This window comes from Armigeres subalbatus, chromosome 1, assembly GCF_024139115.2.
Source record: "Armigeres subalbatus isolate Guangzhou_Male chromosome 1, GZ_Asu_2, whole genome shotgun sequence".
Classification (NCBI taxonomy): Eukaryota; Metazoa; Arthropoda; class Insecta; order Diptera; family Culicidae; genus Armigeres; species Armigeres subalbatus.
In genome coordinates this window covers 108,932,790-108,950,786 of record NC_085139.1, presented here as the reverse complement: position 1 = coordinate 108,950,786, position 17,997 = coordinate 108,932,790, and the positions used below count along the sequence as shown (strand labels likewise).

General features: G+C 42.3%; 1 protein-coding gene and 1 long non-coding RNA gene across 2 annotated transcripts in view; one reads left to right on the top strand and one right to left on the bottom strand.

Moving 5' to 3' along the window:
• The window catches only part of LOC134204721 (steroid hormone receptor ERR2), a 204,909-nt gene extending 187,196 nt beyond the window's left edge, over positions 1 to 17,713 (bottom strand). The window contains exon 1 of the mRNA XM_062679529.1: positions 17,557 to 17,713. The gene's annotated coding sequence lies outside the window, so the exon portion shown is untranslated. The remainder of the gene's footprint in view (positions 1 to 17,556) is intronic.
• Positions 6,025 to 7,232, top strand: LOC134205244 (uncharacterized). Its single transcript, XR_009978099.1, has 4 exons — positions 6,025 to 6,245; positions 6,311 to 6,478; positions 6,540 to 6,643; positions 6,700 to 7,232. It is a non-coding gene; the product is annotated as an uncharacterized LOC134205244 (long non-coding RNA).
• Positions 17,714 to 17,997: the final 284 nt, after the last annotated feature.

The following is a 17,997-nucleotide window of genomic DNA, read 5'->3' as shown; positions in this document are numbered from 1 at the left end:
TTCCTCCCGAAATTCCTGCGGAAGTTCCTTCAGGAATTCTTCCGGAAGCTCTTCCAGTAATTTCTGCGGAAGATCCTCCAAGGATTCATCCCAAAGGCCTTCTAGTGTTTCTCCGTAAGTTCAGCCAAGAATTCCTCCGAAAGTTCCTCCAAGATTTCTTCCGGATTTTTTTCCAGGAATTCTTCCGTTATTTCCTCCAGGAAATCCTCCGGAAGATAATCCAGGAATTTATCTGAATGTTCTGGAATGTCCAGGAATTTATCTAAGTAAGCTACGCTAGGACAATGCCGCGTTTTTTCGAATTTTATTAATGTTTATCGAATAGTGATTCCAACGGATTTCAGTGGAGGAAGCCTACATCAGACTGAAAAGCGAAGCTAAACGGATTGGACTAGTCATCAACACGTCGAAGACGAAGTACATGATAGGAAGAGGCTCAAGCAAAGTCAATGTAAGCAACCCACCACGATTTTCTATCGGTGATGACGAAATCAAAGTGGTTGAAGAATTCGTGTACTTGGGCTCACTGGTGACCGCCGATAACGATACCAGCAGACAAATTCGAAGTCGTATCATGACAGAAAATCGTACGTACTTTGGACTCCGCAAAATGCTCCGATCGAATAGAGTTCGCCGCCGCACCAAACTGACAATCTACAAAACCCATACTAGACCGGTAGTACTCTACGGACACGAGACTTGACCGATGCTCGTGGAGGACCAACGCGCACTGGGAGTTTTTGAAAGGAAAGTGCTGTGTACCATCTATGGTGGGATGCAGATGGCGGACGGTACGTGGAGGAGGCGAATGAACCACGAGTTGCATGAGCAATTTTTATCGTGATGATGATCCATATTTTGTTCAAGTGATTTTATTTTATTTTTTTTAATCATTTTACTTAATCATTTGATTTTCTGACGATCGAAATATATATTATTCATGAAACATTTATCATGCGTTTTTTTTTTGATCATGTCTAACGGAATATATTTTCCAATTAATTGCTAAAATTTAGTGCAGTTATGGATCTTCTAATTATTCTTTATGGATACTTCTGAACTATTTTATTTCCTTCTGAACTATTTATGGTCGCACTTTATGGAACATTCAGATGTTATTTACGAATCGTTTCTTATTTTTTATAGATCGGTTTTGCGCATTCAGCGGTACAAAGTACTGCCTTTCATAATAATTCTGGTTAAAAAATGAATGGCTCCATAATAAGGCCAATGCAAACATTTTAAAGCATATGTCTTCCTCCATCTCGGATTTACTTTGCCCAAAAATAAAAATTTGAGGGGATAAAAATAAAATTTCCGTGGAATTTTGAAGATTTTCAATACATTCTTTAACAAATCCGATGATTTTTTTTAATATTTATTCTCCATCATACGAAGTCCCCCCCTCCCCTTGACTTTTCGGAGACTAGTAGGACATATTTATATTGAACCCGCAAGCCGGGTTGACACCTTTACGTGGTGTGTTACGGGGTAAGATCTACCTCGGTTACATATGCCAGCTACCGGCAAATCCTGACCCAACGAATACCTTCCTCATTATTCAACTCCATGGTACTTATGAGGGTGTCGCTAAATCGGTGGCCTCTCGTAAAGTAAGTACCACATCCAGTGTTGTAAAATGTCATTTGCATTCTTTTTCATAATTTTCCCAGAACTTTTTTCGGTAGTTAGCTATCAACTATCAAGTATGGCGAACAAGAAATTTCTGTAAATATGTAATCTGGGGCATGGGAGGCAAAATGTCATTCAAATGACATTATATCAAATGACACGTGACATTTTGGAGAGATTTCACTCTCTAGCCTCAGATGTTATATTTAGAGTAATGTACCTTTGGACAAGAATATAGCACCACTCAAGCGTTATGCGTGCATCTAAAATTTTGAAGTAAATTTGGCTTCCGAAGAAAGTTATGAATAAATTATTCAAATGACATGCAGATGACATTTTACAAGCCTGCCCACATCAACACTTCCATCCTCTCCCAAGTTACAGTGAAGATGGGCGTGGCCAGTATAAGTAATCCTCATGCTTTTGTTAATTTTGTCTAAGACTGGAATCAAAGACCTCTCCACTTCTTGATTTCTGATAGCATTCAAGATAAGGATCTCAAAAGTAAAACATGAGTATCACTAGTGTTCAATCTACGAATCACACCGTAACAATGCTAATGCTAACCAGTTGAAATTTAAATGTTTGCGTTACGTTGTATCTTCTTCCAAACATCGAAACATAAAAAAACATCGATTATGCTAAATGGCACTCGAATCCGATTTGTCCCATCATTGTGATGAATGGGAACAATAAACTTGCACAAAGGATTTAATGACCGTCTCTCGCTAGCTGTCGGACAGAAGAATTAATAAAAATAATAACAAAAGTTTAATCCCTGTGTGTCTTATAGAGTAAGACGTTCGAACCGAAAAAAACTACTTCTCGAAGAGAAAATCGTGTTAGGGAGAAAGAGGCAATAGTGGTGGTACTGAACAAGTGGCCCTACTTCATACTACTTATCAAATAATATCAAATAATATCTGTTGAGAGGAGGAAAACTGTCACTCATGCGAAATGTGAGTTTTTGACCTTAACAAACACCTTCAACCATTGTTAAACTGTTTGCATAACTGTCGTAATTTTTGGTTGGGTGTTATGTATGAAAAATCTATCCTCAATCATGCGAGACCCCGAAGGTTATGCACAAAGTCGATAAATTAAAGAAGACTATCAATAGACTAACATGCCACATGATTATGAATTACATCGTATACCAGATCGAATCGCAACTAACGGATCGTTTACCCTACTCAAGACCAGAAGCCACGAAACGCGTCGAAACGCCAATCCACGGGACCGGTTTATTCAAGCGATGGCTATATCGAACTCGATCCCCATCATCATCATTACTGCAAGAGAGTAACCAACAACAAAAAAAACGCAAAAGGGGTACACTTAATTTTACGACTACTAAAGGTTTGCGTTTGATTTAGAGGTGTAAGGCGCAAAAAATCCATCCATTAGTGGAAGCGCAAACTGTCAAAATTTAGATAATTGCGCTACCAATAGCAAATGAGGAAGATAAATAGTGCGTCATTACAGGAATTTGTTTCATTTTTGGCGAGAATCAAATATTAGTAAGAAACTGTCTTGTAAAACAAACCCGATCATCAAGGTATATCAAAAATCTAACACACATATCAATGGTTGTTATTAAAAACAACGTGTGTAATAATTAGATAATTTGAAAAAAAATTAATTGCAGTTTAATTGCATATCATATATTAACATATTAACAATATTGGTTGTTTTTATTTTTTTCCGAAAGAACCTAAAGCCTGTCCACGTTAAATTTCGGACACTTAGCTAATGTCTAATCGATCTGTCGTCGTTTAATCAATTTGGGCGTGATCAAAATATGCTGAAAGCAGCACATAAACCAGACAGATTCAGCTGTTGTGTAAATTGATCGCCTCAGTAAACTGTGAAAATTTTCAAAAATCGCATTATTAGATGGGTGTCCGAAATTTAACGTGGACAGGCTTTAATTTTGTTTTTGTCCACAGATATTGGGGAAAAAGTCGAAGATGAGCCCTGGTCTAGTAGCTACCGCTTCTGCCTTATAAGCAGGAGGTAGTGGGTTCAATTCCAGGCTCGTTCATTTCCTACTTTGTATATCTATCTTAATTCTTTCTGTGTTTCACGTTCTACCAAAACGATTCCTACTGTTATAACCTTCTACAATCCCAAAACCTCCCGTGGCACCTATGAGAGGTCGTAGAGTTCTCTGCATCTTTCTTGAGTAGGTGTCCAACTAACCATCCTTCCCCATTCCTCAGCAATCACAAGGACGTGGTCAGGACAGATCTCGACTATTTGAAAGTGCATGGCTTCCATCCAAGAGATAGTGATTAGTCCTAAATCATTATCTGTGGTAACGGATGAAAGTGATGCTACTCTCGTACAATAGTCTTGGCTTGTACCACCTACGAATTTGTGCGAATTGTTCTATGCTAACGCTAATGGTAGATATTGGGGAAAAGTCGAAGCTTCAGAAAATTTTGAACCCCGTTCAAAATACATGGCTGAAACAAAGTTACTTTCCTACATTATAAATTATATCAACGTTTGTTATAATGTTGATAAAAAGCACCAGCTTCTGTAAAAATTATGTTACGGCTAGAGGGATTTTTGTTATTTTAACAACTATAACCAGCCAAATTTAAAACAAATTTTGTTACAATATTTTCCTGATATGAATAACTTCCCTAGTTACAGTTTTGTTATGTATTCTTGTTCGGGAAGGTGAGCTGTTTGATAATGTAACACGATGATTATTTTGTATTTTTGATGCTCTTCATAAATTTCCTTCTTTTCATGTTTTGTTAGCATTGCATGGAACATTGTAACCTTACTTTGAGCGTTCATCAAGCAGATTCGATACCAGTTCTTAACTGCAAGCTTTTCAAGTTATTTTTTTTTTGCCTTCGTATACCATAAAGTTAACACGAAGATACGTTTATTGCCCAAGGACAACATTTTCAATACAACATTTTCCAAAACAGAAATTTCCGAAAGGTTACCGGCCTACAATAGGTGAACTACGTCTTCGCTGACCCAATGGACCCTTCCTCGGAGGAACACTTTGACCTTTTACGTAGCTGCGGCCTTCTAATGGATTGTATGACATTTTTGTCAGAAACCAATTTGCCAGAATGAACAAAATGTCAGAATGTGCCATTCGTCAGAAACAGTGAAACAGGAAACAGGAAATTCCGATTATTATTGGTAGTTACAGAATAGAGAAAGAAACATGAGTCTGAGTCATTCGGCATAAAGTTTTTATATGAAACATTAGGAATTACTTCGAATTGCGACAACAGTGAAGATAATTTTTCATAACGGATATTTGGCATGATTAAGTAATGAAGGGTTCTTCTATAATTCATTTCCGTAAAAGGGATTATTTAACATAACAGACAATTTTTGGAACGATGTATTCTATTCAATTTCTTTTTATTTCTAAGAAATACTTCCATAATACACAAAAAATGTTAACGAATGGATATCATATCACTTTGCCTTATTCCGGACGCAGACTTCATTTCAAAGATTGATTCATATCTATCTTCTTCTCTTATTGGTATTACATCCCATCACTGGGACAGAGCCGCCTCGCAGCTTGGTGTTCATTAAGCACTTCCACAGTTATTAACTGCGAGGTTTCTCAGCCAAGTTACCATTTTTTTCTTTCGTATATCATGAGGCTAACACGATGAAACTGTTATGCCCAGAGAAGTCGAGACAATTTCCAATCCGAAAAATTGCCTAGACCGGCACCGGGAATCGAACCCAGCCACCCTCAGCATGTTCTTGCTTTGTAGCCCCGCGTCTTACCGCATGGCTATGGAGGGTCCTTGATTCATATCTATCATTGCCTTGGAAATTCGTGCTCGTTACGAAAGCATGAATTCTTTTCTTATGCCAAAACAATGCTTGCTTTCTGCAAAAGATTTATATCACTTTAACTCATACTGGACAGCTGTTTTCTTTCATTGAAGGAATTATATCTACAAGTGAGTTATTCCGGACAAACTCGACAAACTTCCAAAGCAAAGATCACATTCATCATTGTCGTATCCTAGTCGAATACCTACTTCTAAAGAAGGAATCAGATTCAGCACTGCCTTATTCCGGGCAAACGCCTACCTTTAAAAAAGGGATCACATACACTATTGCCTTAATCCAAGCAAGCGCCCACTTTTGAAAAAGGTATTGTTACGTTCGTAATTTAGGAGCTTAGCTCACTCTATTACGTTAGGTGTGCAAACCAAAATACAAAAACAAACCTTGAAGCATTAGTTAACACCCAGCCAATGACAGTGTTATGACCGTTATGTCACCTTGCAGATCAAATGTTATGCTGCAAGGGATACTAGGATTGAATCCGAAAAAGCAACAAAGAATTTTCCTGTCGTTCGTGACTGAACGAAAATTCGTCATTTCCGTTCACGGCACACACATACCGTCTGACGGTCACCAGTGGGGACGAAGAAAAGATTCCGACTGCCACGCTCGCTGCATCGGTGGAGTGCTCCTGGACAACAAAAGGCTGGGCCGGAAAGCGAGGCCTCGGATGAACCCATCGTGTTTCGTAAGACGGAAAAAAGTGCCACGCAGCCGATAAATCGCCAGATCATCAGGAGAGGAAACTCCAAACATAGTTCAAGGTTAGTCTATTTGGCGGTCGCGTAAAGAGCAGACCAATATCGGTTTCGATTTCGGCATTTTCCAGACAAGGGTTGACCATTCGGTTTGCCGTGACCGAATAAGACCGAGCAGGACACACACCAAGAGCAGCAGAGGACTTGAGGCGGCACGGAAGGAACTTCTCCACAGTTACGGGTGCGGATAAATTCCCCCGCGCGGAGTGTGCTCGAGCGAAGCTCATTGAGCAAGCCAGGTTAGTTGTGAGACAATAATGCACGGATGGGCGTTTAATCCGTTATAATCCCGAAATATAGGCAGAACGTGCATAGGATCCAGTATACGGGAACTTCCTACCACAACGGATAGCGACCGGTAGCCAACGTATCAAACATTCGCCGTAAAAGAGAGCCTCCTAGGAGTAATTTTATCTGAAACGCAAATGATAAAACATATCTGACATAAACCGTTAGGCAGGGCTCTTGTTTGGGAATTATTTCGTTGCGGATTTTGGTGGAAACGGCACTCGGCGCCGACTGGATCAAGCCGTGCAAACAAAGGTGGCTTAAGGTGCGATCGACGAGCGACTCAAGGTGCGATTTTGGCAGCAAGCCATTCTCTCCCGACGATTGCAGTCCGGGAACAGGATCACACCCGCGCTGTGCACCAAGGCACTCCAGGACGCAGTCAAAGTGGCGACCGATGTGCGGTCCAAGTTTTTCCCCTAGTCGGCATCAATAGCGGGAGCAGTGCATGCACGGGCTCATGGAGCGGTGTGTTCGCGAGGTAGCCGTACGCCGTGTCGAAGGCCGTAGGAGTCAAATGAAGGGAAGCTGTAGGCGTGAGTAGCCACGAGATGTGGAGGCAAATGACAAGTGAATGTGAATGAAGAAGGGAAGTAGAGGAACAGAAATAGGAAGATTAGCAGGCAGGAAGGATAGAAGTTGAGATACACAGGGGAAATTGATGAAGAGCAGATAGCGCATAAGAAATAAAATGTTTGCACACAATTTATGTATGTCTTGAGGCGTTTTATGTTTACTAGCCGGTCCGACCCTTGCTCTTTGCCCTCTGGCAAGGTCGAATCCAACAGTATCGTTGCCAAAATCTGGGCAAACGCCTATTTTTGAAGAAGAGGTGACATTCATCATTGCCTTAATTTGAGAAGCGCCTACCCGACCAGTTAATCATCAATATCGTAGGTGAAGTCTTTTGCTATCTATTGGTGATGTTGATTTGCGCGGGAGTACAATCAGTTTCGTTAAATCGACGTTTGAATCTTTGTTTACCAAAGCAGATAAGTCGTTTTGAAAATTTGATATTGATATATTCCACGAACGTCATAACCTGAGAGTCATAACATGATTACAACACGAACGTCATAACATTATTATGAGCCACATTCGCTTAGCTGCTGCAACACTAACGGCGTCCACTTACGGTTGAAGGCCTTCGTCAAATCGAGGTATACTAAGTCTGCGTGTTTACCCTGCTCGAAGGCATCCTGGTGGTCGTCCCAGAATCCGGTAAAGTAGGATCCGTAGCCCGGAGGTACGGCGGAAGGTATCTCGGAGGAAACATCTCGGAGGGAGCCGCTGAATTAAGAAATGGTTATCATACAGGTCAGAGGCAACCTGTCACTTTAACACGGGTAAAAGGGACCGAATGATGGTGGTCCCATCAATGATGATAGTAGAATGAGCGTTAAAAAAGAAGATGGACCACCTCCAAAGCTTCAAGTAATGCTACACCACGGGTATTCGACCTTGTATCTCCTCAGATCGGGTGATAGGCGTTCATCTCCCAAGATGAGAAGGCGCGGATGTATCTCACTGATGATGTCACTCACCAGGCATGCACAACGCGTATTATAATGCTACCTCGGTGAAGGACACCAGCGTGTGGGAGGTCTTCGCTAAACTGATGTACGTCAAAGGGGATCTCTTGAAAGATTCCGATCACCACCACTGGCCTTCAAAGGAACGTGGTGGAAGGAACGCTTGTGAGATTCGGCTCAACAGGTTTTCCCAAATCCATTAAATATTCCACTGAAGACAGATTTTGACGTCCGGTGGAAGCGTAGGGGTGGAAAAGAAGAATAGAAGGTTGCATTGATCCATTCCTGACGCAGTTAGGTGCGATGATGATGACGTATCATTTGCACTGCACTGATCATAAGAGAAGAAAGCGATTTTGGAGTGGGAGTGATTACTATCGGTGGTTTCTGGAGGGGTACTACTCTTCACGGCGGCAGTGTTTCGGGTTATCAAACCTAGATGACCTTTAAATCCATAGGCAGGGTCGACAAATGGAGCTGAACTAGATTTTGAGCGCATGAGTCTAAGTCGAGTCAAGTACGAGACACTGAAGACGGCCTTACTGTTGAGGTCGAAATACGTATCTGTCAAGATACAATTAAGTGGTGGAATTCAATGGGATTGTACAAACTCGTCTTATGACAAGTGAAGACATTCCACTAAAAAGCTCAAAATAATTTTCTTAACGCATGAGTCTGTTGAGACATATAACCCGGGTTGTTGTCCACGGGATGCCCGGAAATCGACTGGAGGTATGTTTACCAGGAATGGAGGACCCGGGATGCCAATTGAAGCTCATTGTACTCACAGCATCCGAAGATCTAACTGCTTGATGGTCCTGGTTGATCAGTCAGCATACTGCTACTCGATACCTTACATCCTTCGGCGTCCGTCGTCGGGCAAAATCAAAGCGTTCCGATAATGCCACACAGGAATCGCTTGACTGCCGCGACGCCGTCCGAAGAAACATCGCCTTGGAACCTTGTGCTTGCATTATTGCTCGCATGGGGATAATGCGTCCCTCTTCTATCTATCTCCCGGTGCCGAGGAATATTTTTCAGTTTCGGTATGGGAATGACGTCCGCACAATGAAAAGGGTTGTGTCGTGAATCTTTCTCCACTGCAGGTCGCTCGGGTCATTCCGGCGGGGTCATGGCGTCCCGACTACCCAGGGCGTCACGAAAGTGCTTGTCCGTGGCCATCCTCGGACGCCGGGGTCGGCCCAAAGGTTCCGGTTGGGGTACCAGAGCAACACAAACATTTCAAATCGATCGCTGCAAATCCTATATGACCAGATTTAGTCACAATTAAGCCGCAGCAACCAAATTAGCTTTGATTGTGCTGCTTGAGTATGGCTTTCAGTCCTAAGGTGCCCCTTCTATCCGGATTAGGCGACGCCTCGGGATTTGCAGCAATGTAGCAGAATTTTGACTCGTTGGAGGCGGCAGCAAGAGAGATGTTAGCATGTGGGTTGAAGATACAAGTTTGGTTTGACGGGAAAACGGTTTTCCATATAAAAGATGGGGGTACGATGAGAAGTTTCCTTTCCAACCGTGATTCTCGAACGGAGTTGAAGTGCGCGCGTGGTTAATTTCCGTTTCGAGGTTAGAATTCAAATACCTCTAGTTTGTGAAGTCTTACAATTAAAGTTTGTTATTTTCTAATATTTAGGTCCAGTTGCTAAGTCAGAAAGCAAAAAGAAGTGTTAGTCACAGTACCAAAAGAAAAAGATGTAAGAAGACGATTATACCACGAACAAAAGAATCATCCAAAACATACATGTTAGAAACGCCAAGAAAAAGGTCCGTTCAAGGGGCCTTTTTCTTGTAATCTCGTTTCAAGCTCTCCGTTGGTGGATCCTGGCGGAGCATCGCATCTAACTTTTCAGTCAACTTTCGAGCGGCTGCCAACGGAAGCACGGTAAGCGAACCGTGACTCCTGTGTATACCCCGATTCGGCGATGTCGTGTCCGCCATTGTAATCCGTCTTTCGACATCGTGGATTCCCCATGGTGCCAGGACGACCAAGCTTCGAGTGCGGCGTGCAATACCCCATTGTTAATTAAGTGAACCCTCCATCCGGCCTAATCACGAACTTCCGGCCGATGTTTCTCGAATGCCACGAACGGTACCACGAGGACCACTGGTTTCCCGATTACAACTACCATCGAAAGCTTTCGCAACGGTCATCACAAGCCCAGATCCGGATCCGGCAACGATTAGCTAAACAGCAAGTAACCATATGTGACGTCATTAATAAACATTGATAATTGGTATGTAGAAAACCGTGGTAGTTAGTTATTAGGAAGTGGCAGCCCTTGAATCGTGAGTCTTTCACAAACTTTGTTTTGTATGCGTCCCCGGGTTCACAAAGGAACCGTCATGCCTCGCCTTTCGAGAGATCCAGTGGTAGTTAGACAATCATCTTCCCTCCTGTGTTCTGATTCCGCTTTGTTCTTCAGTCCATCGCAACATCCGTGGGAGGTTAACTTTATTGAACTCCTGCTTCGAGATAAAGACTGCTGTTTAGAATGTGTATGAGGTGGAACAGTCGATATACGACCCTCAGATACCTGATCCGTGAACTAGCGAGTTTCATTGGGATCAAGTGCCCTTTTGGGAGTATTTAAGGCTGGAAAACCGATTCCAATATTAGAAGCGGTATTTTCGGTAGTGTGTTGGTGGTTGAATGATTTTGGTTATGGTTATGGCGGGTTCACTACTCATGATGGCGTCGTTTGGAGAGGAGCAAGATAGATAGTTGGAAGGTTCAACAGCAGCAGAAATAGAATCGGATTAAGCAGTGTCGTGGCCAGTGCTGGAATTTCAACATCCTTTCATGGCTGCCTTTCATGCAAAAATGATTAAAGAACCCACGATTCTTTCAATTACTTTACTTACTTATGGATCCCGTACACCTCCGGTGGTTCAAAGGGCCGACTTGAAAGATTTCCATCCTGAGCGATGCCCGGCTATCGCTTTAACCTGTCGCCAGGTTAGATTTCGGTTAGAGATCGAGCCTCTGGGTCTGCCTCTGCTGCGATGTCCCGCTGGGTTCCAGTCTAATGCTTGTTTATAGATTTCGTTTCCGCCCCTACGTAGAGTGTGGCCGACCCAGCCCCACTTCCGATCCCGAATTTCTGTTGTTATCGGCCTCTGGTGACAACGACGATGGAGCTCGTTGTTTGAGATCCAGTTGTAAGCCACCAGGCCCGAATTATATACCGCAGGCATCTGTTAATGAACACCTGCAGCCGTTGAGTGTTCTCCACTGATACACACCATGTTTCGCTAGCGTATAACAGCACAGATTTCAAGTTAGAGTTGAAAATTCGTATTTTGGTTCACTTACAGATATTTCTTAAACTCGCAAAGGCAGCCCTTGCTTTCTTGATCCGTTTGCCTATGTCGATCTTGGTACCGCCGTCTGACGCCATTTGGCTACCAAGATATATTATATATATATCAACATTCTCCACTGGTTGCCCGGCTACTGTGAAACTGGAAGGAGTCACTGTGTTTACATCCAACGATTTGGTTTTGTTGACGTTGATGACTAAACCTGCCGAGGAGAAGCGATCGGCAAGGTCGTTGAGCTTTCTCTGCATATCAGAGCGCCGTTGCGCGAGTAGTGCAACGTCATCCGCCAATTCGAAGTCGTTTAGGTGCTCGAGGGTTATGGGCTGCCATAACAGCCCGCGGTTTGGTTCACGGTCAATCGTATCTACCAGAATCTCATCGATTACGATGAGGAACAGTAACGGTGATAGAATACATCCTTGCCTCACACCAGCTACGACCCGGATAGGGTCGGACAGGATCCCATTGTGCAGCACTCTACACAAAAAGGCCTCGTAGTGTGCTTCGATGAGGCCGATGATTTTCTCAAGAACCCCTTTTAGGAATGGGCGTTTTTCGGAAAAATATCGATACTGCCGAATCGATGTTTTTATTGTCGAAAAATCGATGCCGAAAAATATCGGCGTTGAAACATCGATATTCCGATATATCGATACGCCCGAAAAATTAAAAGCACGAGCAAAAAAAAAAAAAAAACAGGGTTAGTTTAGATTTTTCATTTCAGGTCGCACATCACAGTTTCGCTGTTTCGCAGTTTTTAACAGATTGTGTCTAATGTGCTATATTTTTGGAATTCAAAAAATCGAAATCCGATATCCGCTAGAAAAAATCGATACAGTCAAATATCGAACTTAAAAAAAATCGATACGAAATATCGATTAATCGGAGCGAAAATATCGATTCCCGATATATCGTATCGGTATCGCCCATTCCTAACCCCTTTGCGTCTCAGGGCGCCCCACATATTCTCGTGATTGAGACGGTCGCTTTTTCGTAGTCAATGAATACCAAGTAAAGGGACTCTTTGAGTTAGTCGACCTGCTCCAGAATGATGCGGAGCGTGACAATATGGTCCACACAGGATCTTCCGGCACGGGCTAGGATAATTTTGCACAGAACTTTGAGAACGGTACACAGCAACATAATGCCTCGCCAGTTATGCCTCGCATACAGTCAGGTCACCCTTTTTGGGCACCTTCACTAAGATACCTTGCATCCAGTCGACCGGGAAAGTTCCGGTATCCCAGATATTACGAAATAAACGATGCAGTACAATCAAAGTTAATTGCCTATTTCCGGGGATTAAACCACCCGACTTGGACGTTAATTTACAATATTATGAAACTCATATGTGAATATGTACGTTATGAGGAAGATATTGATTTGGAAAATGTATTGGAGGTAACCACTTTCCCTTCGATGGGACTCGAACCCATGACCCTACAGTACGCTAGACTGGTGCTTTAACCAACTAAGCTACGAAGGACCTCCGTCGGCCTTCGCAACCTAGCGGCTACTGAACAAGCTCGAGATTCCCATATTAGATGCATAGTCAAATCACTCGCAATCCATTTCTCAAGCCAATACTTCCACATGTGTATGGTACACGTCCACATTAGAGGAGCGTGAGTATTTAGAATGTCTGGCGGCTATACACATTCTTCATCAGCAACTGTACTGATCAAGTGTCAAGTGCTCAGACCCGACCGCATTGCGTAGGCAAGAGCACGCTGTAGTAGTTGAGCGGATGTCATGGGGTCAGCTTTGAGCATCTCGGCTGATATGCGGTCGACCCCTGGGGCTTTATTCGATTTCATGCTTTGGATGGCTGTTTGAATCTCTAGCAATGATGGAGCTTCGGTATTGACACGTGTTATACGTCGGATCCTAGGCAGATCATGCCGAGGTGGTGATGGCCTGGCTGGCACTTGAAAAAGTTGTTCGAAGTGCTCGAACCAGCGTTTCAGCTGATCAATTGCGTCGGTGAATAACTGATCATTCGCGTCTTTCACCGGCATCGTTGCATTCATCTTCGCCCCGCTTAAGCGTCGTGAGATATCGTAGAGGAGGTGAATGTCCCCGGTTGCGGCGGCTCTCTCTCCTTCGTCGGCCAGAGAGTCTGCCCACGCTCGCTTTTCCCGTAGATATGAGCGTTTTACTTCCTTCTCAAGAGCCGTGTATCGTTGACGGGCTTAGACTTTGGCTCCTCTGGTTTTTGATCGTTCTTTCGCGGCTTTAGCTTCTCTTCGCATCTCTATCTTCCTCCAGGTCCCATCGGTGATCCATTGTTATCTTTGGGTGCACAGTTCGCCCAGATTGTTCTCGCTGGTGGCGATGAAGGCATTCTTGATGGCGGTCCATTGGTCTTCCACGCTGCCACCTTCCGGAATATCTGCAGCACGCGTCTCCAGTTTTTCAACGAAGGACCTTTTCACCGTGACATTTTCCAGTCGGCGTGTGTTGTGTTGAACCGTCGTCCAACTCTCTCCTCCTGCCGACGAATCCGCGCAATGCGCAGGCGTATTTCGCCGATGAGGAGGTGATGATCAGACGCGATATCGGCACTACGTTTATTCCGTACATCAAGAAGGCTCCGTTTCCATTTTCGGCTGATGCAGATGTGGTCGATTTGATTTTCTGTAAAGCCGTCACGGAAGACCCACGTGACCTTGTGAACCGGTCGATGAGGGAAGAGCGATCCCCCGATCACCATGTCGTTATTACCACAAAATTCTGCGAACAGCTCTCCGTTTTCGCTCATTTCTCCGAGACCATGGTGTCCCATGGATTCTTTCAATCTTTGTCTTATGACGATTACGACCTTTTGCAGTACTGGTCGTGGCTCCGGTGGAAGCTGCTCTGCCCGAGAAGGAGAAAATAATGTGCACAGCAAAAAGTAGTCACCGAAAATTGCTCAACACAGTTTTGTCAGTACACACAAAGTTAATACCAACACCACAATATGAAGTTAAATGTACGTTAAATGTATGTGTTAAATGGTAAAAATGTCATTTGCAACATGCCTTTGTTGTTTTGAAAAATGGCGTCGAATCAATGACACGTGCGCGAACTCATTTTGCACAGAAGGTGGAAAATCCGGGTATGTCGCACGGCGACATTGCAAAGTCGTTGAATATCTCTAAATCCGGGATAACTGTTTTATACATCGAAGCAAAGGGGAGTATTCGCAGAACATTTTAGGCAGAAAAAACTGTCGTAGTTCCAAATAAATTTCTCGTATGGGAAGCAATATGTGACTGCGGTCTCAGAAGCGACATTTTCGTCACAATCGGTACAATAAATTCACAAATGTACGTTGATGAATATCTGAATAAACGACTCTTGCCATTTATTCGGAAACATTAAGGTACAGTTCTGTTCTGGCCAGGTCTAGCATCTTGTCACTACGGAAAACTGGCTCAAAACTGGTACGCTGCTAATAGCGTTAATACTGTCACGAAGGAGTCCAACCCCCCAAATTCGCCGGAGCTCCATACGATCGCAAAGTACTGGTCCCTGGTTAAAAGGAATCTCTAAGAAACGAATAATTTAACAAATTATGGGAAAAGCTTCAGACGTAGCTGGCAAAAGGCTGCCAAATTAGTGTAATAACAAACATAGTTTGTTATTACAATACCAAAAGCATAACAAATTATTACTCGTTTGGTATTAAAATACCTAAACATGTTATGCCTAAAGTATTTTGCAAATTAATTTTTTAAATTTTACCTCGTCGCCCCTGCTGCGGTTCTGTCAGCATGCCTTTTTCAGTAGTCGTTCTCAATCCTCAACGTATAGATCAATTCTTTGCAATGCCTAGGGGAAATTTTTCGGAATTTTCGGAGGGACATTCTTCGGAAGTTTCCGAGAAAAGTTCTTCGGGGGAAGTACTTCATAAGTTCAAAGAGAAATTCTTTGGAATTTCCAAAGAAAAGTCATCGTAATTTCATTTTTTATGTCTGAAGTTCTGAATAACTTCTTTTAGTAAATAATTTACTATTTAATTTGTTCTTAAGTTGTGCAACAGATTTCTTTTCGTATAGGTTTTATCTCTTACAATATTGATTTAGAAAGATAAACTATATCGCCAGCGTTCAGTTTTGTGCAGCGGCGCACCAATGCTAAAATGTCGGCAGGAATGACTCAGTGCACATCTCTAGGCAGAACGAGCATGACTTGTAAATATTAAATGTTGATTTCGTATGTAAACGTTAAATGAATCATTAGCGATGGTACTGAATATTCTTAATTCACTAAAAAAGCTAATTAAGCTGAAGTGAAATTTTGTTTGGTCATGGCATGATGAATTTAAGTGAATCTTTAATAAAATCATTTCTATGATATCCCTACGTTAGTGAAGTAATATCCCGTCCACTAGAAGCGGACGGGGTCAAAAAATGGAATAGAAAGTTAATTCATACTCAGTTTTACTTGATTCAAGTAAGTGAGATGAAAGTTTCAAATTTTAAAGTCTACATAACTTTTTATAGTGGAAAAAAGTGGAAATTATATTGAGTGCATTCTCTTCGAATCATCTGTGGAATTTCTTAATCCTAATTTTGTATCTGCAAAAGAGTTCCATTTGTTGGCTTGCTTCAGCTTGTAGGTTTACATCACGCACTGAAGCAGACTTCTGTTTTTATTGGACTCTGCATACGTTCAAATGATTCGGTATCTCCAGTAAACCGAAAAGCAAAAAAAAAGAAAGATAGCTGAATCTCATCAAGATAAGTTGTGTATCCTTTGATAAAAGCACCCTAGAGCAAAACTTGCTACTGCAAAGTTGTTTGTTTCGACATTTTGGACAGATACTGCAAAAAAGGTCACCATACTCTATTACTATTTGAGATCGCGGTTTAACTTGAAATATAGTGAAATGTGTCATGAACATGCTAATACCGTTATTTAAGCTTAAATGTACAATTTCTCGGTACTTTCGGTTAACAAACGAACGACAATTCTTTCTGTCAAGTTTTTAACTGAAAGGGAGGTGTATTAGCATGGGAATTAATCCCTCTTCATCGGCAAACGAAAGGTGGTACTATTTGGTCATATATCATCCCATGCAAAAAGTGTTTCTATCGACGAGTACTAATTCTAAGCTGTCTAATGATGTGAGTATCTTGTCGTCAAATAGCGATTAGCTCTGGACGTTGCCCCACTTATCTTGGCCGATTGGCGATACTGTTTTCTTCATGCCTTCAAAATGAAACAACAGTCAAGTCACCAAATACTGCATATTCACACAAAATTGTGTTAATCGGAACATATGTAGTTGATTGATGCATCGCCTTCCCTCACAATTACACGTTATGCCTTGCATAGTTTTATATTGCTTAGAGCTCCACATGCCATTTGCGCAATCCCTGAAAACATTAATGATATACGTTAGATGAGTATATTTTTCCTGAATTTACATTTTAATGAGTTCCTTTCAAAATGAGTTTATTGATACCAAAAATAGAATATAATAGCTACTAATTAAACTTTTCAAATTCGTCATAAGTATGTTGTAACAAAGGACAATAACATCACAAGGATTTTCAGGACAAAATATCCTTGAACTTTGAGAGGAAGAAATGTATAGTCACCAAAACAACAACATCGGTATAGGTACAGGACCAGGAAAGAGCAACAGAGATGGACTTCCTGTACCAAATAAATAAATAAAAATACCACGAAAGCCAACTCCCATTGCATTTATCGCCAGCTGAATCCTCATAAAACCAACCATAAATATTCGATAGCTTTCAATAGGGCTTACACCACTCGAAAGCCGCGCTGATTAATCTAATCACGGCGAATTTCTTGCATAATTTCTCCGATAACAGTGCACCCACCAGGCGGGGGCTGCTCATTCGCTGTCCCGCTTGCACGCTCGTTTGTTTTGCCCGAACGATACCGCACACACACACGCACACATACGATGGAATATCCACCCTCTCTTCCGAGATCGCCGTCAGCCGTTCTCCACCCGCTAACTGACGGAGGTTCCCTGTGTGGTGAAGTTTTTTTTTATATCACATTTTTCTTCTTCTCGTCACACAGCAGCGAGGACAGGGGAACCAAAGCAAATTTTCACCTGTGACATTTTCCATCGCAATTCTGCTCCGTTTGTTATGCTTTTCTGTTTTACCACCATCGTCAACATGTCTTACCTGCAACGAAGATACGGCTAATCCAACAGCAAAAGCCAGAAATGTGCAGGAATTTGCACTATTTTCGTAATTATCGAGCACGGACAAAACACTTTAGCAGCACGACCGATCACCACTTTACACGGGATTATTTTTTCTCTTTACATCTAGGCTGCTCGCTTGCACCAGATAGTTGTCTCTCTTTTCCGCTGCTGTAAAGTGCCTGCGAAAGAGCAGTATCTGTCATTGGTTTATTTTTATTTTGGGCTGCCGTCAGTTTAAACAAAAGTGAAGTTAACTGCGATGCTCTGAAGAGTGCGTTCAATGCGACCTTTGCACGGGAAATAGAAAAACAGAAAAATTAAGCTCGGGAATCTCATCCACAAAATTTTGCTTCTGTTCTGTTTCCGTCATCCACACATCCTCGGCTTACTGAATTTGTTGCGGCATAAAATCCCGAGT